This window comes from Panthera tigris, chromosome D1, assembly GCF_018350195.1.
Source record: "Panthera tigris isolate Pti1 chromosome D1, P.tigris_Pti1_mat1.1, whole genome shotgun sequence".
NCBI classification, from domain to species: domain Eukaryota; kingdom Metazoa; phylum Chordata; class Mammalia; order Carnivora; family Felidae; genus Panthera; species Panthera tigris.
In genome coordinates this window covers 1,612,622-1,634,118 of record NC_056669.1, presented here as the reverse complement: position 1 = coordinate 1,634,118, position 21,497 = coordinate 1,612,622, and positions in this window count along the sequence as shown.

Genomic DNA, 21,497 nt, shown 5'->3' with positions numbered 1-21,497 from the left:
GAACATGGTTCTGGTAGGTAGTGGCTGCTCAAGAAGTGTTTGTTGAAGAACAGGTGAATTCACAGACGAACCAATGAATACACTGTTGCTTCAATGTACTTCGTGACTCTTTAAATCCTCTTAAAATATTTATGTATTTTGAGAGAGAGAGAAAGAGACAGTATGAGTGAAGGAGGAGCAGAGAGAGAGGAGGGAGGGGGAGAATCCCAAGCAGGCTCTGCCCCCCAGTGCGGAGTCTGACTCGGCGCTCGATCTCACGACCCTGGGATCATGACCTCAGCCGAAATCAAGAGTCAGGTGTTTAACCAACTGAGCCACCCAGGTGCCCTGAACCGTCTTAAAATATTGAACCTAGAAACAAACATAAGACTCCAGAAGTGGTACAGCCAGTATGAGGAATAGCAGACTGGTTACCTCATTCTCGAAAATATTTTTTTTATTCTAAAAACGTTTGTTTATTTATTCTGAGGGGGAGGGAGGGTGGAGGGACAGAGAGAGAGGGAGACAGACAATTGCAGGCAGGATCTGTGCGGTCAGTGTGGAGCCTGACATGAGGCTTGAACTCCCGACGCTGGGATCAGGACCTGAGCTGAAATCCAGAGTCGGACACTTAACTGACTGAGCCACCCAGGTGCCCCGAAAATATCTTCTTTATTTTATTGCATTTTAATTTACTTTAATTCCAGTTAGTTAGCATACAGTGTTATAGTAGTTTCAGGTGCACGATGTAGTGATTCAACACTTACGTACATCACCCCGTGATCGTTAGGACAGGTGCCCTCCTTTATCCCCATCACCTGTCTCCCCCATCCCCCCACCCACCTCCCAGTGACCGTCGGTATGTTCTCTGTGGTGAAAGGTCTATTTCTTGGTTTGTCTCGCTCTTTTACCTATTGGCTGACTTGTTTTGTTTCTTAAATTTCACACGTGAGTGAAATCATATGCTATTTGTCTTTCTCTGACTAATGTCGCTTAGCATAATATTCTCTAGCTCCATGTCATTGGCATGGCAAGATTCCATTCTTCTTCATCACTGAGTAATATTCCATCGTATATACATACCACATCTTCTTTATCCATTCATCCATCGATGGACACTTTGGCTCCCTCCGTATTGGGGTTATTGTCGCTGCTATAAGTATCGGGGTGCATGTGCCCCTTCGAATTACCGTTTGCATGATTTGGGGGTAAATGCCCATTAGTGCAATTGCTGGGTCGTAGCATAGTTCCATTTTTAACTTAATTTCAGATTCACACTCGCAGAGAGGAGCCCCCTCAGCCAGGACCTACTTGGCTCCCCATCATTGCTGTGGCTGTTGTGGCCGCCGTGTCTCCCACGGCTTCTCTGCTGTCCCACCCTGAGGGGGACCGAAGTGGTTCCCACCTTCTGCCTTGTTCGCAGAGCTTTCACCTTCTGGCACTACTCTTAGCTCTTGACACGTTCTTGGTTTCATTTTCACTTCCATGCTTTCTCCTTTTAGTACAGTTAGCTGTGCTCATAGTTTAGTGACTTCATTTTCAAGACCCTGTTACAGTCATGAAATGCTTTTCCTTAACATAAAAAATTATCTGTAAGACTTTTTTAAAAAAGTGACTATTGGGATGCTTGGGTGGCTCGGTCGGTTAAGCGTCCGACTTCGGCTCAGGTCATGATCTCACGGTTTGTGGGTTCAAGCCCCACGTCGGGCTCTGTGCTGACAGCTCGGAGCCTGGAGCCTGCTTCGGATTCTGTGTCTCCCTCTCTCTCTGCCCCTTCCCGCACTCACGCTCTGTCTCTCTCTCCCCCTCAGATGTAGATAAACATTAAAAAAAATTTTTTTAAGTGATTATTAACCTTTGTTATGTTTTAATTTATTTAAAACTATTTATCTTAGAGACAGAGCACAAGTGGGAGAGGGACAGAGAGAGAGGGAGACACAGAATCTGAAGCAGGCTCCAGGCTCCGAGTTGTCAGCCAAGAGCCCAATGTGGGGCTCTAACCCACGAACTGTGAGATGACGACCTGAGCCAAAGCCGGATGCTTAACCGACTGAGCCACCCATACACCCCAACGTTTGTTACGTTTTCAAGTGATATAAGCTTTCTTAGAAATAAAAGCTGTGATTTGATGTGGTTCCCAGTATAGATTCATGTGCAGCCTTCCCAGAACTACATAAGTTACTTCCAATTATTAAAATACAAATGCAGCAAATGCCTATAGTACAGGTGGTGGTCACTGAATGGATCAAAATACAGGAGAAACAGAAATACAGAGTCGATTGTGTGCAGTAGGGATGAAAAGGCAAAGCAAAATGACAGCAGCTGTTGCTAGGAGTGACATGAACCGTCTGTCCTGTTCCTTTGATTAGAAAAAGGCGTGAAAAGAAGTCAGCGGGGCTAATGGAAGACCAGAAAATTGTTTGGACTTCTGATACTGTTTGTAACCGGAATGGGAAAGACAAAACAGGAAGTGCTTCAGAAGCATTAACAGATCCTTATCGTTTTACTTGATGGGACAATCATATGTTGCTCACAAGCCCATTTCCAGAGGGTGATTAAATGGAAAGAATGACAAGTAGGAAAAGAAAACCACATGAACCAGATTCTGGCCGTGCCACAGCCTCCCCCTGTTTAACATGTGAATTTAGAAAATTTATCAAGTACTTAAAAAATAGAAATGGTTGAGGGGTGCCCAGGTGGCTCAGTCGGTCAAGCATCTGACTTCAGCTCGGTCATGATCTCTCAGTTCTTGAGTTCGAGCCCCCAGTCGGGCTCTGTGCTGACAGTGGGATTTTCTCTCTCCCTCTGTCTGTCCCTCCCCCGCTTGCTCTGTCTCTCCAAATAAATAAATAGATTTAAAAAAATAGAAATGGTTGAGAAAAAGCCCAACGATGTCTAAAAGTAAATGAGAGATCTGCAGAAATTGGTTATTCCAATCAGCAACTACTTCTCTTAAATATAAAACTCTGTGCTTCTGGGAGAATTGCCTGTCCATGTTTTTGTGGTGAATGAGATAAATACGTCAAGGGAATTTGCACATCCATTTTGTGAGGTTGGTCTGAGCCTTCCAAAAGTTAGGCCGAAGAAAACTAGTTCCCTGGAAACTAGAAAATCTGACCATTGATAGCTGGGAGTTGACTCTTCTGTTTGATTTTCGTAACCCTTATTTATTAGCAGTAGACAGAGCTGTGGAATAGAAGCCAGATGATTTGCCTGGATCATTCCCAGCGTTTGTCATAAGGTTCTAATAAGATAAGGCACGGCAAGACACTGTATAGGATCTCGAATGCCGTGCAGCAGTTTGAGATGTTGTGAATGACAGCAGTGTGCCGCGATGAGCCGTGACAAGTGCATGGAGCTGTGCGGTCACACAATTCCTAAGTGATGGATGGCTCGACGTGATTAGAAGCTCGTCCGATAAATTTGTCACCGTGAAGTTCTCTACAACTGTAATTAACACATCGCTGACCACCGCACTGACTTGCAAAGCCACTTAGTGGTTTGGACCTCTTCAGACACTGGAGGGACGAGTTTCTTGGTGTCTGTGGGGAAACCGAGGTGGCAGGAAGGCGTGCTTGCTTAGTGTCAGAGGGCAACGTGCAATTACTAAGCAAGGCGGGATCTGCATTTCAGTCATTCGGTTTTGCTCAGTGAATTGGGGAGTAGATCAGAAGAGATGTTTGGAATTGTGAATACTATCCAGAAGAGTCTCCCCTAAAACACAACTGCATAAAAAAAAAAAAAAACCCTTGATTGTTTTTTCTGAAGTGCTGGGAAGTTTAAGTAGTAGAAGCTGTAATTCTTAAACCCACTTGACTTGTTACTGACAGGACTGGTCTGTTCCCATAAATGCAGGGTTGCAGCAGCTACCCCCCACCCAGCCGTGAGGTCATGGCTGTGCTCTGTCTGGCTTGCTTGGCTGTCTTCTGATGCTGCCCGCTGTTTTGTCTGTTCCACCCTGACTGCCCTTCTCTTAGACACCAGTTTGTATACTTTGTTTCTCATCAACACGACATATTTAAAAAGTGTATACATAAGGCAAATACAGGTGAAGTTTGTGTTAAACGTTCAATAGGGATTTCCTGACCGTAACTTGTTTTTTTTTTTATTTTTTAATTTTTAATGTTTATTTTTGAGAGAGAGAGACAGAGACAGAATGCGAGTGGGTGAGGGGCAGAGGGAGAGGGAGACACAGAAGCAGAAGCAGGCTCCAGGCTCCCAGCTGTCAGCCCAGAGCCCGACGCGGGTCTCGAACTCACGAGCCATGAGATCATGACCCGAACCGAAGTCGGACACTCAACCGACTGAGCCACCCAGGCGCCCCATCAAGGGCCATAACTTGTAACACTCACGTTCCAACTGCTTGAAGGCACTGTTTGTGGAGAATAAAGGGTATTTTCCTAACACAAACTTCTCTGATGCATAAAAATGACCAAATCTTTGCTTTAAGCTCGTTGATTTAGAGGGTCCTGGGCTGTTAGGAACCCTGACAATACCGTGGGAAGAGTTTCCATTTGACCGTTCGCCAGGGGATTAAATAACGCAAGTGCTGGGAATGGTGTTTGGTGCAGGATCGGTGTTCAGGAAGCCTTGGCCGTTTTCTTCCAGTCGTTCCTTTGAACCGACCCAGGAGCATTCAGTGAGGAAGTGTGCAGAAGTGACTCTTTCTGCGTTGGAATTCATTTCCCCCCTTATTTGTGTCAGCCTCATCTCTTTGCTCTTGCCACCTGGTGTTACTGGTTTTTATCGTTGAAAAACTAAAGGTGTGGTTCGGGGAGCTCACGATGCCTGAAGGATTCCACCCTGGCACAGTTTCGCAGCCTGGCAGACGAAGTAGGGTGCTGGGGTTGCCCGGCATCCCTCCTGCCTGGCACAGCCTGGATTCCATCTATGAGTCAGGCTCCACGGCCAGCGTCCCTCCTGCCTGGCACAGCCTGGATTCCATCTATGGGTCAGGCTCCAGCCCTCCATTTCTCCCCAGAGCCATGCAGAGCACATGACCCCTCGCTGAGCCAGTCCAAGGCTTACAGTCCACGCCACACATTTATTGTATTGTATGTGTGTGTTTCATGTAGTTTTCATGTAGTTTCTTTTGTAGTTTCTTTCTAGCAATATTTTAGGTTCCTCGATGGCTTCATGGCATGTAGTCATAACCTAATTATACCAGAGAAGAAAGGTTCTCTCCTCTTCTTTAATAATTCGTTCTAATCATCCAAGTTTTAGTCTCTTAGATTTCTTCTTAGAGATGATTCTACTTCACAGCCTTTGCAGTGGATATTAGCATCTGGATGAAATCAAGAGGGAAATGTGGCAGCAATCAGGGTTGATTATTTGGATTTTTAAGAACAGTTCTTTCTTTCCTAGAATTCTTTTCTTAATGAATTGATTTTTGTTTTTGTTTTTGTTCAAGGCATTTTAAGTCTTTGGAATCTGTGACTTGAAAAGGCTGTATCCCATTTTTCCTGAATTTTCCCCCCTTAGTAGAATAATTCACAACGAGATCTGCACAGCATGTACATCAGAATCACCCGGTGTTTTTAAACCACAAAGCCCAGGGCCCATCCCAGACCTACCGAAGCAAAGGTCTTGGTCGGAAGCCCAGTCTGCATGTAGCATGCTCCCAGGTGATCCTTAGATAGTTAGGAGTTGAGAATTGTTGTTTTGACCCATAATGTGCTAGAAACTGAATTCCTATTTTGCATTCCTTGTTAAGCTTTGCATTATGTAGTTTTCAAGCTGTTCAGATAGGGCAATGCTTGGCCGGAAACTTCCCTCTGTGTGTGTATACAGACACACGATCTTGTCTTGTCATAGCCTGTTGATAGCCCCACAGTCCTACACTCTAATGAAACCCACCTCACCCTGTCCTGTTACTACAGGTTTGTCCGTATCCCACAGCCTCCACCGTCACCAGACGGCAGGTTTCTCAAGGACAGGTGTGCGTGACACATAATAGGTTAGATACCAAGTACATATTTGTTCTAAACATCAATACATGTTATATTGTAGCCCATTGCCTTCCTGTGTGTTAAGTATGTATTCTCAACATGCGAATACACCCAGGCATGGATTCACTTAGGCGTCTTCGGTGTCTTTTACCGTCTGTGTACATGGTGGTCATGAACGTGGGCAAACCACTTGTGTATTTGGCAAGAATTCATAGTTTTTGTTAACAGCTTAAAGTGAGAGCTGAGCAAATATTTAACTTCTATGTTAAAAACAGGAAAAAATAAATAAATCAAGTCTTTGCCCAGATTTATTTCTGGAAGAATAGCTCAGCAGGGCTGAGCAAGGTTTTGTTTACAAGTCTGGTTTCCCTAGTTGGGTGAGCGTAGGCACCAACTGAGCCATTGTCCCCAAGGTTTTCTTATTTCTGGCCAGAAGACGAAGTTCGAAATTCGCAAAACTACTCCAAACATGACCTGCGAAGCCAGTCACTCAGATACAGCCCAGAAGCTCTACTGTTGGAACCGAGATGTGTGACTGCTGAGTCTACCCAGTGGAAATTTCCTTGCTTTTAGACAGATGCCTTCTTTTTTTTTTTTTCTGAGTAAAAGGCAAAAGTGAGTTTGGATGGATACTGCGTTAAGTGCACAGATCACCATAAAACAAGATCCCCGTGAGTTTCATCTGCACAAGCCACCGCCAGGCTAATAACCTCCTTTTCTGCAGTTCTGTCTGAGAATAAAACAATTCACTCAGCCTCGGACAAAGATCGGTGAAATCTCAGATGGAGAATTCGGTCAAACCAGGTTTCAGAGCACGTTAAACCCTAGGCTGGTGAACTGACTTACAGAGGTAAGCCTGAGACCAGCCCCCTGATCTGGTTCCTCCTCTTTCTGGACGGAAAGCCAGGCCCTGAGTTACTGTCGTATTTGATTCAGGCAAACTACCTCCCAAGAACGCCCTGGCCCCTCTCATAATTAAAGAGGTGAAGTGAATGAATACTGATTGAGTTCCTACTTTGTACTTAGTCCTTTGAAAATGTTATCTCATCCAATCCTTGTCATCCTCAGGATGGATTTTATAACACAGTGAACATATGGAAAGTTTTCTTCTCAAAGAGGTATACACTTGATAACTAAATCTGTGGGTACTTAATGCCAAGATTTCTATTTTCAAGTCTGGTATTCTCATCACTATTCCAGTATTAAGTACCCCATAGTTAGTTGGTGAATTTTGCTGAAGAAACAAATGAATTCTGTGGATGACTCATGAATATCACCTTGAATCTCTCAAAATTCTCACTCGCTTGCTTTCCCCTCTTATCGTTGTAAACACTTATTCACGTGGATTTGGGGATCACCCGACCCAACTTTCTCTACGAGTAGAAGTCCCCTGCAACATGCCCCTGTTTGCCTTTTTCAGGGCGAAAGTTAATCCGTGAGGCAGCCTGTTCATTGTCGTGTGGTCCTTACCGTTACAAAGGCTTTCCTTATACTGAGATAAAATCTGTTTCTGCGTCAAAGGACGGCATGGAATTGTGGACAAAGCCCGGGCCTGGGGATTGGCACCCGATGTTTTCACTTAAGGCAAGCCCCAAGCGTTCCCAGCCTGTTTCCCTACCTGTAAAATTTCGGTAACTGGTACTAGGTATGAAAAGACCCGCCTTGCCTAACTCACAGGGTCGTTATGAGAGCCTGTCCTATGATGCACGGGACAGTCCTTTGCAAAGAGTAAATCCCAACAGAAAAGTTAGTTCCTATTTCACCGCCTGGGACTTCATAGAATGATTCTACTCGTTGTGAAAGAAAACAATGACACGCCTCATTACATCTTCTTTCCTTTGGACTAAAGAGCTCTGTTTCCTTACATATTTTTAAAAATATAAAAGGGTTGGGTTTCAGGTAAACACTCCTCCTGGCTGCCTCCTGCCGGATCCTGTCTGAAATGTCAGGTGTTTGGGTGAAGTGTGTCCGAGGACGGCCCCACGCTGCTGAGCCTCCCTGTCACACCCCGCCCCCCCCCCCCCCCCCCCCGCCCAGCACAGGCTGGGACGCACCACCACTCGATGACGCACCAGCGTTTCCATCCGTGACACTCACGGCCAAGCCGTGTCGAGAATGTATGCTGTGAAGAGTCAGGTCCACACGGCTGTCGAGCTAGGTCTTTGGGGCCCATGTGCGCACGGTTGTGGTTTCTCACCTAAATGTAGATACTTCATCCGCTGTGGTTGTAGCCCGACATTCCAAGTCATTGCACTTCCGTTGCCCTCTTGGTCTCAGCTGCCAAGGTGGAGCTACCTGTATGGGTTTTCTGACATCTGCCAGGATGAGAAGTCCTTTCTGTCATTAGCTACCTTCCTGGTAAAAATATGGAACAAGGTAAGACGCGGGAGGACCCGTGAGTGTCTCCTCCTCTCATGAAAGATCTCCCTCTAATCTCAATTACTCTCGTAGTTACCAAAACATTAACTACAGTTATGGGTGGTAGAACGGTGTCCCTCTCACACACGGTGAGACCACAGATCGTGGGCTTGGACTCGCATCCCGGAGGCTTAACGTGGTGCCTGGCAGATAGTAGCTGCTTGATGGAAGCTTATAATTGGAGAGGGAGCGGACGGATGAATGGCGAGATACTAAGTTACCTGCTTTGGGGATGGTTGTCCAGCTAGACATCTACCCCTCTACCTGGGCCAACATCCAAATTACATTTCCCTCTTTATATCAGTAAAAGTACTAAGAGAGAGAGTTTGTCAGGCGTACCCTACATCAATGGAAGTGTCCCCTTTATCTAGAGGTGGCACAGCCCCGTTATCGAAAAGAAAGTTGATCTGCTAATATGATTTGATTTCAGTGAACGCATCCATACTTGTTCATAGGTAACATCTACTTGCTTTCTAAGTGTTGACACACCTTCTGTTCAGTTACTGTCTCCTGACTTCTGCGTCATTATGTCCCGTACCCCCACATCCATCACCTTCCTCTCCCTTCCTGTGCCCCTGTTTCTGCTCCTTACTCCAGTCTTTTCAAGTTGAACAGTTGTCCTTAAACGCATTCTCGAAAATAGGCTTCTCTTTATCCTTAGTTCTCCTGTTCTTAGCCGTCTCTTTTCCTACCTGGATTCTTCCCTTCTTTGGACCAAAGTTGGCCAAAAGTTTATTTATAAGTGTGTTGAATAAAATTTTGTGTCCCAACATCTCATTAAAAAAAAAAAAAAAAAAGAGCTGATTCTTTCTACCTAAACAAAAGTAAGATCTCTGCAACCAATACAACTCACATTTTGTTTGAATTGTGTTGACAGGTGAGTGGATCAGTGGTCCTTAAATGAAAGGAAAGTCTTTTCCTTCTGGAGGATTGATTGCAATTTGGGTGATCGACAAAGACCCAAACAGGAATTTCCTGAGTAATTCTGATTTCTGATCTTCTATAAGGCTAGATCTGTTTCCCCCAGAAGACTAAGAATATTCTATTAAATCATCTGTCTTATTTACCACCAGCTTTAGCTCTTGAGTCACAGTGGTGGCTTTGTCGTATGTGAAGGCAGTTTGGGTTTGGGCAAGTTTTCTGGGAATGGAGTGAACTGGGGCCACTGATCAGCGTTTATGTTTAGCTTAAGGAAATATCCTCTTGTTTGCTGAAATCCTGTACACAATCCCCTGCTATTTCCTGTATTTTGATAATTAGTAATATTTTCCAGGGTGGAAAATATGTGTCATTCTCTTAAAGTCTTATGCGATCTTAATCTGAAAGTAATTAGTATAGTTCATGTTTTTATATATCTTGGTACATTTTACCAATAGCCAGGCAAATCCATGGTACCATTAATATTACGTTACATTTTGAGCCACACGCAAGCTTTTCCAAACATTTAGCCATGATGGCAATATGTTCTATGTTTGGGTTATTCTGAGTGATGCTTTTTATTTTTCGCTTCAGTAATACATGAATTTGCACTCAGAATATTGGTTTACCCCATCTGGGAGCTGTCATATGACAGGATGTAATGTGAGTCTTCATTTAGTAGAAAAGATACACAAGCCAAAAGTCCAAAAAGTGATGTAAAGCAAGTCTTAAAATTCAGTCCTGTCAGTTCTGCCTCAATCAGGAGCTGAATTATCATGTGATGATACAGGCGTTGCATCCGCTACCGGGCCGACTTAGGGTCTCAACCAACGTCTGACGAACCTCAGACGTGAGGTTACGATACCTCCTCTGGCCACTGCTGAAGTTTTATTAGTTTCCCTCTTTTTCTCATTTTTTAAAATCGTGATAAGTGTCCTCTTTAATTCCAGTCTCCTATTTCCCTCATCCCCTCACCCACTCCCTTCTGGTAACCATCCATTTGTTCTCTGTAGTTAAAAGTCTCTTTCGTGGTTTCTCTTTCTCTCTCTTTTCCTTCGTTCGTCTGCTTTCCTTCTTAAATTCCACATATGACTGAAATCATATGGTATTTGTCTTTCTCTGACTGACTTTTGCTTAGCAATTACACCGTCTAGCTCCATCCATGTCCTTGCAAATGGCAAGATTTCATTCTTTTTATGGCTGACTAATATTCCACTGGATACACACACCACATCCTCTCTATCCATTCATTATTCAGTGGACACATGGGCTGTTTCCATAATTTGGCTATTGTAGATAATGCTGTTATAAACATTGGGGTGCATGTATACCTTTGAATTAGTGTTGTTGTATTTGGGGGGATTCCTGGATCGTAGGGTAGTTCTATTTTAATTTTTTGAAGAACTATACTGTTTTCCACAGTTTGCATTCCCACCAACAGTGTAAGAGGGTTCCTTTTTCTCCACATTTCTGCTGACACTTGTTGTTTCTTGTGTTTTTTGTTTTTTGGTTGTGTGTGTGTGTTTGTTTTGTTTTGTTTTGTTTTGTTTTTTAGTGTTTATTCATTTTTGAGAGACAGAACATAAGCGAGGGAGAGGCAGAGAGAGAAGGAGACAGAATTGGAAGCAGGTTCCAGGCTCCGAGCTATCAGCCCAGAGCCCGATGTGGGGCTCTAACCCACGAACCGTGAGATCATGACCTGAGCCGAAGTCGGACACTTAACTGCCTGAGCCACCCAGGCGCCCCTTGTGTCTTTGAGTTTAGCCATTCTGACTGCTGTGAAGTGGTATCTCAGAGTTTTGAGTTGTATTTCCCTGATGGTAAATAATGTTGAGCATCTTTTCATGTGTCTCTTGGCCATCTGGATGTCTTCTTTGGAGAAATGTCTGTTTAAGTCTTCTGCCCATTTTTTAATTGGATTATTTGTTTCTTGGATATTGAGTTGTTTCAGTTCTTTATATGTTCTGGATACTAACCCTTCTTCAGAAGTGTGATTTGCAAATATCTTCTCCAATTCAGTGGTTGTCTTTTAGTTTTGTTGATTGTTTCATTCTCTGTGCAGAAGCTTCTTATCTTGATGAGCTCCCAATAGTTCATTTTTGCTTTTGTTTCCCTTGCCTCCGGAGACTTATTTAGAAAAATGTTGCTATGGCCGATGTCAGAGAGATTACTGCCTGTATTCTCTTCCAGGATTTTTTATGCTTTCAGGTCTCACATTTAGGTCTTAGATTTTGAGTTTATTTTTGTGTGTGGTGTGAGAAAGTGGTCCAGTTTCATTCTTTTGCATGTTGCTGTCCAGTTTTCCCAGCACAATTTGTTGAAGAGATTGTCTTTTTCTCATTGCATATTCTTGCCTCCTTTATCATAGGTTAATTGACCATATAATTGTGGGTTTATTTCAGTGTTTCTGTTCTATCCCATTGATCTGTGTGTCTATTTTTACATCAGTACCATACTGTTTTAATTACTACCACTTCGTAATAGAATTTGAAATCTGCAGTTGTGATGCCTCCAGTTTTGTTTTCCTTTTCCAAGATCGCTTTCGCTATTTGGGGTCTTTGCTTCCATAAAATGTTAGCATTGTTCTAGCTCTGTGAAAAATGCTGTTGGTGAGGCTCCTGGTTGGCTTAGTCAGTTACGTGTCTGACTCTTGGTTTCAGCTCAGGTCGTGATGTCACAGTTGTGTGAGTTCAAGCCCCGCATCGGGCTCTTTGCTGTCATTGCAGAGCCTGCTTGGGGTTCTCTCTCCCTCTCCCTCTCTCTCTCCCCCTCCCTCTCCCTCTCTCTCTCTGTCTCTCTCTCTTTCTCTGTCTCTCTCTCTCCCTCTCTCTCCCGCTCTCAAGATAAATAAATAAACTTAAAAATATAAAATAAAAATGCTGTTGGTATTTTGATAGGGATTGCATTGAACCTGTAAATTACTTTGGGTAGTGTGGGCATTGTAACGGTATTAGTTCTTCCAACCCTTGAGCATGGAATGTCTTCCCACCTCTTTGCATTGTCCTGAGTTTCTTTCACAGTGTTACATAGTTTCAGAGTACTTTCACCTCTTTGGTTAAGTTTATTCCTAGATATTTTATAGTTTTTGATGCAGTTGTTAATGGGATTGTTTTCTTTATGTCACTTTGTGCTGTTTCAGTATTGGTGTATAGAAATGCAACAGATTTCTGTACATTGATTTTGTATCCTGTGACTTTACTGAATTTGTTTGCCAGTTCTAGCAGTTTTTTTGGTGGAGCCTTTAGTGTTTTCTATATGTGGTATCATGTCATCTACAAATCGTGAAAGTTTGACTTCTTCTTTACCAATTCTGGTGCCTTCTATTTCTTTATGTTTTCTGATTGCTGTGACTAGGACTTCCAGTACTATTTGGATAAAAGTGGTTGAGAGTGGACATCGTTGTCTTGTTCATGACCTTAGGGGGAAAGCTCTCAGCTTTTCACCATTGAGGATGATGTTGGCTGTGGGTTTTTCATACATGGCCTTTATAATATTGAAGTCTGTTCCCTCTAACCCTACTTTGCTGAGGGTTTTTATCAGGAATATCAGATACCTTTTCTGCATCTGTTGAAATGATCATATGGTTTTTCTCCTTTCTGTTATTGATGTGATGTATAATGTTGATAGATTTGTGAATTTTGAGCCACTCTTGCATCGTGGGAATAAATCCCACTTGATTCCGGCGAAGGGGTTTTTTTTCACGTGTTGTTGGAGTTGTTTTGCTAATATGTTGTTGAGGATTTGCGCATCTACGTTCGTGAGAGATGTTAGACTGTAGTTCCCTTTTTTGTGCTGTCTTTATCTGGTTTTGTTATCAGGGTGATACTGACCTCATAGGATGAATTTGGAAGTTTTCCTTCCTCTTGTAGTTTTAGAAATAGTGTAGGAGAAGTAAATATTAGCCCTTCTTTAGGTGGTAGAATTGGCCTTCGAAGCCATCTGGTTCTGGACTTTTTTGGGGGGGCGAGGCTCTGGTTACTGATTCAGTTTAATTGCTGATAATTGGTCTGTTCAAGGTTTCTATTTCTTCCTGTTTCAGTTTTGGTAGTTTATATGTTCCTAGGAATTTATCTGTTGCTTCTGGGCTTTTCAGTCTGTTGACATATAGGTTTTCATAATATTCTGTTACATTTGTTTGTATTTCTGTGGTGTTGGTTGTTATTCTTCCTCTTTTATTAGTAATTTTGGTTCTCTTTTATATATATATAAGTCTTGCTAGAGGTTTATCAATTTTGTTGATTTTTTTCAAAGAACCAGCTCCTGGTTTCATTGATCTGTTCTATTGTTTTTTTTGTTTTTGTTTTTTTTAGTTTAGTTTCTATATCATTTATTTCTGCTCTGGTTTTATTATTTCCTTCCTTTTTCTGGGTTTGGCTTTGTTTATTCTTCTCTTTCTAGCTCCTTTAGGGGTAAGGTTAGGATGTTTATTTGAGATTTTTCTTACTTCTTGGGGTAGACTTGTATTGCTATAAACTTTTCCTCTTAGAACTGCTTTTGCTGCATCCCAGAGATTTTGGAGTCTTGTGTTTTCATATAAGTTTTTATTTCTTCTTATATTTTCTGGTTGACCCATTCATTATATAGTAGCATGTTATTTAACCTCCATGTATTTGTGGTCTTTCCAGATTTTTTTCTTGTGGTTGACTTCTAGTTTCAGAGCAGTGTTGTCAGAAAAGATGCATAGAGACTTCAATTTTTCGAATTTGTTGAGACTTGTTTTGTGACTTGTTTTGTGACCTATTCTGGGGAATGCCCAAAGTGCACTTGAAAAGAATGCATATTCTGCTGTTTTAGGATGGAATGTTCTGAATATATCTGTTAGATCCATCTGGTCCAGTGTGTCCTTCAAAGCCACTGTTTCCTTGTTGATTTTCTTGTTTTGATGATCTGTCCATTGATGTATGTGGAGTATTAAAGTCCCCTGCTATTATTATATTACTGTCAATTATGTTTGTTTTTAACTCTTTTATGTATTTGGGTGCTCCTATTTTGGGTGTGTGAATATTTACTATTGTTATATCCTCTTGTTAGATTGTCCCCTTTATTAGTATATAGTGTCCTTCTTTGTCTTTTCTCTTACAGTCTTGGTTTTAAAGACTATTTTGTCTGATATCAGTATTGCTACCCCAGCTTTCTGTTGGCATCTAGTTCCATGATAAATGTTTCTCCATGCCTTTACTTGCAATCTTTAGGTATCTTTCAGTCTGAAATTAGTCTCTTGTAGGCAGCATATCGATGGGTCTTATTTTTTGGTTCACTCTGTCACCCTATGTCTTTTGATTGAACCATTTAGTCCATTTACATTCAAAATAATTATTGATAGATATGTATTTATTGCCATTTTATTACATGTTCTGTTGTTGTTTCTATGGATTTTCTCAGATCCTTTCTTCTCTTGCTCTCTTTCATAGTTTGCTGGAATTCTTTAGCTATACACTTGGATTCCTTTCTCTTTACTGTTTGCATATCTGTTGCTGGTTTTTGATGTGTGGTTACCATTAAGTTTGTGTATAACCTCTTCTGTATAAAGCAGTATCTATTAAGTTGATGATCACTTAAGTTTTTTTTTTAATTTTCTTTTATTCTTTATTTTTGAGAGAGAGAGACAGAGAGACAGAGTGCGATCAAGGGACGAACAGAGAGAGAGAGACACAGAATCCAAAGCAGGATCCAGACTCAGAGCTTTCAGCACAGAGCCCAACGTGGGGCTCAAACTCACAAACTGCAAGTTCATGACCTGAGCCAAAGTCGTACGCTCAACTGACTGAGCCACCCAGACACCCCTGATGGTCACTTAAGTTTAAATCCATTCTTTATTCCTCTCCCTGCCACGTTTTAGGTATATGGTGTCATATTTTACATCCTTTTATTTTAAAGATCCCTTAACAAATTTTTATAGAAATATTTGTTTTTATTGCTTTTGTGTTTTTTACTTTTATTTTATTTTTTTTTAAATTTTTTTAACGTTTATTTATTTTTGAGACAGAGAGAGACAGAGCATGAATGGGGGAGGGTCAGAGAGAGAGGGAGACACAGAATCTGAAACAGGCTCCAGGCTCTGAGCTGTCAGCACAGAGCCCGACGCGGGGCTCGAACTCACAGATCGCGAGATCATGACCTGAGCCGAAGTCGGACACCCAACCGACTGAGCCACCCAGACGCCCCATTAAAAAAATATTTATATATTTTGAGATAGAGAGCACACAAGCAGGGGAGGGGCAGAGAAAGAGGGAGAGAGGGAATCCTAAGCAGGCTCCATGCTGTGAGCACAGAGCCAGATGTGGGGATCGACCCCAGGAATCATGAGATCATGACCTGAGCTGAAATCAAGAGGTCAGACGCTTAACCAACTGAGCCACCCAGGCGTCCCTGTGTTTTTTACTTTTTGTAATCTCACTTATGGTCTTTCTTTTCCACTCAGAGTCCTCGTTAATATCTCTTTCAGGGCTGGCTTAGTGGTCATGAACTCCTTTAGTTTTTGTTTGTCTGAGAAACACTTTATCTCTCCCTCTATTCTGAATAATAGCCTTGCTACATAGAGTGTTTTTGGCTACAGATCTTTCCCTTTCAGCACTTTAAATATATCCTGCCACTCCCTTCTGGCTTGGCAAATTTCTGCTGAAAAATCTACTCATACCCTTATGGGAATGGGGGGGTGGTGCGGTCTCCCTTGTATGTAACTGGCTTCTTTTCTCTTGCTACTTTCAAATTTTTTTCTTTAGGTCTACTTTTGCCATCTTAATTACTATGTAACTTGGTGTGGCCCTCCTTGGGTTGAATTTTTTTTTGGGGGGGATCTCTGTACCTACTGGATCTAGATACCTGTTTCCTTCCCCAGATTAGGGAATTTTCTAGCTTTCTTTTTTAATGTTTACTTATTTATTTTTGAGAGAGAGAGAGAGAGAATGAGACAGCATGAGTGGGGGAGGGGCAGGGAGAGAGGGAGACAGAGAATCCCAAGCAGATTCTGCAGTGTCAATGCAGGCCCTGATACAGGGCTCAAACTGAGGAACCATGAGATCATGACCTGAGCTGAGATCAAGAGTCAGACACTTAACCGACAGAGCCACCCAGGTGGCCCTCCAGCTAGTAGTATTTCTTCAAATACATTTTCTGCTCCCTTACCTCTCTCTTCTTCTGAGATCCCTGTAATGCAGATGTTATTACATTTGATGGAGTCACTGAGTTCCCTAAGTCTATTCTCAATTTGCCTAATTTTCTTGCCTCTCCTTTGGTAAGCTTGGCTACTTGCCATTACTCTGTCTACCAGGCCATTACTTCATTCCTCTGCTTCATCTAGCCTGCTATTTATTCTGTCAGTGAATTTTTAATTTCATTTATTGTATGCTTGATCTCTCTGATTGGTTCTTTTTTATCTCTGTGTTCGGGGTCTTACTGATGTCCTGCACTCTTTTCTCTGGTCCAGGGAGTATCTCTATGATCATTACTTCAAATTTTCTGTCAGGCATATTACTTACATCTGTTTCACTTTGGTTTCATCCTGCTCTTTTGTTAGGGAGGTGTTTCTCTGTCTCCTCATTGTATCTGACTCCCTGTGTCTGCTTCTGGGTGTTGGGAAGGTTAGCTATGTCTCTTGCTCTTAACAACAATAGCCTTATGAATAAGGGGACCTGCCGTGTCCTGCAGTGCAGTGTCCCCTGTTCCCCAGAACCTGGCGCTTCGGGTGGTGTCTCCCATGCGTGCGTGTGCTCTGTTGTTGAGTCCTGGCCTCTTTTTCCTTCGGTCCAGTTGTCTGCAGAGGCTCTCTTTGCCTGTTGTAGGCAGTGTTCGGTCCCCAGCGTGGGAAAAGCGCATTCTAACAAGGTATACAGTGGTCTGCTTGCGAAATGAGACTTCTGCGCCATCGCCAGAACTGAAGTCTGGCAGGATGCATGCCCAGGTCAGGAGAGGTGCTTTTGGCAGGGTTTGGGCTGGTCTTCCGGGGGAGAGGCCTCAGCACTAGGACTGAGGCCAGTGTGGCTGGGAAGGCAGACGCACCGAAGTGCGGGAAAGGGGGTGGCAAGGCTTTGGTGCAAGCAAGGTAGGTAGCAGGTGTGTGTGTGGTGCTTGTTCCCACAGGTGACCATTGTTTATGCTGGGAGGGGGAGAGGAAGTGGCACCTGCCAGCTCCTTAGTTCCTGAAGTGCTTCCCCTAACCCCCACCCTGCGGTCCCTATCTGTCTAACCATGCTCCCAGATGAGCAAATCACTCTCCCTCCCGTCTGCCCCAGGTGTTTTTCGAACTGCTGTTTCTAAGCTGTATCTGTAAGGACTCTTTATTGTGCGGTCTTTTTGAGGGCAGGGACTCGGCCCCTAACACCCTCCAGGCCTTTCCCAGACCCTAGCCTACTGACTTTTGAAATTCCAGGCTTGAAGTCCTGCTGATTGTAAAAATTCATGTAATTCAGCTCCTCTCACTCTCAAAGGCAAATATTACAGAGATTTGTTCTCCTATTTCATGGGCTCCCTGGTGTGAAAGTCTGTTTTTCACCTTTCTCGGCACCACCAGCTCCCTCCCCACCAGGATGGCCGCAGTCCATTTTGCCCCCAGACCACACCCTTCCTACCTTCTTTTGTGTGGCCTCCTCTCTGCCTTTAGTCGTAGAGTTTGTTCTGCCGGTCTTTAGGTCATTTTCTGGGTTATTTAAACTATTGTGAATGTTATCTAGTTGTGTCCGTGGGACACAGCAAGCCTAGGGTCCTCCTACCCCACCGTCTTCCCAGCTGACCCCTATCAATTTCACTTTTCAATCTGTTTTCCTATTAGACTGTGTGTCCTTTGAGTTCAGGGTCTGTGAAAAGTATTTATAAGAGAATCACAGTACCTAAGGGTCTGGTTTAAAGAATTCCTCTAACAAACTGTAACCTTGAGAAATTACTCTTTTGACATCAGTGTATGAAACTATAGAGGAAGAATAAACCATCTTTTTTGTTGTTACTGTAGTTATCCTAAATATAAAATGAAATAATATAGATAAAATAATTAAAATAATTTGAAATACAAAGAATCTATGCAAAAGCAGGAACCATGCATGAAAGACTTAAATATTTGGCTGTAAGCAAAATTAAAAAGCAAAGTCAAAAATGTTGGTAATATCTAGGACAGATGAATTTATAAAATTCAGTTATGAAATACACAAATTGTAATAAATATATAAATGAAACTGCCATCAATATGGGAAACATTTAAAATATCATTTAACAATAGCACCAACAAATTTGAAACGCCTACACAAATATAGTTGAAAACTATAAAAAAAAAACTGATGAGAGAGAGAAACAAAAAAAAAAAAAAGACTTACATAAATGGAGAGAGAGAGTGAATGGGGAGATGTTCACAAATTGGAAGGTAATTTTGTTGAGATGAATTTTCCTCCCGGACTGAGTGACAGATTCGATTCATTTCTAAACAAAATCCCAGCATGATATTTTTCCAGAAATCTACAAGCTGATTCTAAAATTTACGTGGAAAACCAAAAACACTAGGGCAGTCAAGACAGTTTTGGAAAAGACGAGCAAGGTTGAAGAATTGCTACTTCTTGATGCTAAGACTTATGATAAAATTGAGAGTAATCAAAGCAGCGTGGCATTGGCAAAGCATAGATCCAAGAAGCAAGTGGAGAAAGAGTCGAAAATAGATCTACCCATATATAGTCAAGAGGTTGTTTTTGGAAAGGCGCTGAGGCAATTCAATGGAAAGAAGATAGTCTTTTTAAACAAATGGTGAGGGAACAACTGAACATCCATATGCAAAAAAAAAAAAAAAAATGGTTCCTTGACTCATATTTTACCCCATAGGCAAAAATGAGGTGAAAAGAGATTACAGACCTAAATGTGAAGCCCAAAGCCATAAAACTTCTTTAATAGAACATAGGATAAATTCTTCGCAACTTTGGGAGAGGCAAACATTTCTTAGACAAAAAAGTAGGGATTATGAAGGAAACAATTGATAAATTCGACCTAATGAAAATTAAATTTTTTTTTTAACGTTTATTTATTTTTGAGACAGAGACAGAGCATGAACGGGGGAAGGTCAGAGAGAGAGAGGGAGACACAGAATTTGAAACAGGCTCCAGGCTCTGAGCTGTCAGCACAGAGCCCGATGCGGGGCTTGAACTCATGGACCGCGAGATCATGACCTGAGCCGAAGTCAGCGGCTTAACCGACTGAGCCACCCAGGCGCCCCTCGGCCTAATGAAAATTAAACACTTAGGTTCTTTGAGAGGATACTGTTGGAAAATGAAAAAAAAAAAACAAAAAACCCACAGACTGGGAAAAAAAGATATTTACAAAACACATATCTGGTAAAGAACTAGCATCTAGGGTATGTAGGGATACTCCTAACTCAATGATAAAATAACAACCAACCTCATTTTTAAAAAAATTTTTTAAATGTTTATTTATTTTTGATAGAGAGAGTGACAGAGCATGAGCGGAGGAGGGGCAGAGAGAAAGGGAGACAGGGAATCCGAAGCAGGCTCCAGGCTCTGAGCTGTCAGCACAGAGCCCGACTTGGGGCTCGAAACCACAGACCGTGAGATCATGACCTGAGCCGAAGTCAGACGCTCAACCAACTGAGCCACCCAGGCGCCCCCAATCTCATTTTTAAAGTAGAGAAAAGATTTAAATACAAAGAAGATGTAAGAATGGCAGATAAATACATGAATAAGTGTTCAACATCATTATCACTAGAGAAATGCAAATTAAAGCCACAATGAGATGTCATCGTGCATTTCTTAGAATGGCTAAAATGAAAAAAAGTAAAGAAAAAAGAAGAAAACAAACTGACCGTGTCAAGCACTGGCAAGGATGTGGAGCAACTGGAACTCTCACACCTTGCTGGTGGGAATGCAAAATGGTACAGCCACTTTGGGACACAGTTTGGCACTTTGTTACACAGTTCGATCTACATTTTCCCTCTCCTAGGTACCTGACCACAAGAAATGTAAACGTAGGCCTACACAGAAATATCTAGACGAGTGTTCATGGAGACTTTATTTTTTAATTCATAATCACCCAAAACTGGAAACAATCAACATGTCCATCAGCTGGTGAATTAAAAAGAAACTGTGGACATTCACAGAGTGGACACTACTCAGCAACAGAAAGGGAAAAAATACTGATATGTGGATAAATACTAAAGGCACCAGGCCAAGTGAATGAAGCCAGATTCAAAAGGCTGCATAGAGTACAGTATCATTTCTGTGACTTTTTTGGGCAAGGCAGACGATGGGGACAGAAAACACATCAGTGGTCCCTAGAGAGAAGGGTTGGGGAGGACAGAACAAGAGGGAGCTTTTTGAGGGTAATGAAACTATTCCATGTTTTGATTGTGGCTACGTGAGTATATATACTCACTGTATATATACTGTTGTTAAAATTCATAGAAAAGGGCCATTATCACTTTTTCTAAATTATATCTCAGCCTAACTTTAAAATATAATAAAATAAAATTTTAAAGTCAAATGACAAAGTGGGCAAAAATATTTGTGACATTGACACAGACAAAAGGTTATTTGATAAATAAAAACTCGTGTAAATTTGTAAGATGAACACACCAACTTACAAATGTCTAAAGGAATTAAATTAACAACTTACAGAAGAAAAATACAAGTAGCCAATCAACATAAAAGTTTAGCCTTATTAATATAAAAGACTGTGAATTCAAACAACGTAATTTTTACTTATCAAACCGACAAAGATTGTGGAATGAAAGAATTCGGGACTGAAGGTGCAGGGAAAGGCCACTCTCACCTACAGCTGATGAGGATATAAACTAGTACCAGCTTTTGAAAGGTAATTTAGTCATATGTTTGTAAGACCTTGGCAGTTTACAACAATTTTTTGCAAGAAATTTCATATCAGACTTTTAAAAAATATTAAAATAGGGGTGCCTGGGTGTCTCAGGTGCTTAAGCATCCGACTTTGGCTGAGGTCATGATCTCACGCTTCGTGAGTTCGAGCCCCGCGTCGGGCTCTGTGCTGAAAGCCCAGAGTCTGGAGCCTGCTTCAGATTCTCTGTCTCCCTCTCTCTCTGCCCCTCCCCTGCTCATGGTCTGTCTCTCTCTCAAAAATAGATAAACATTAAAATAAATAAATCAATATATATGTAAATAATAAAAAATAAGTATGAATAGTACAACTGCATTTTTATAAATTGACTTATATAAACATCTAAAAAATGTATATACCTCTAGTTGTTTCTAAGTAGTGAGATGATTATGATCCTTAAGA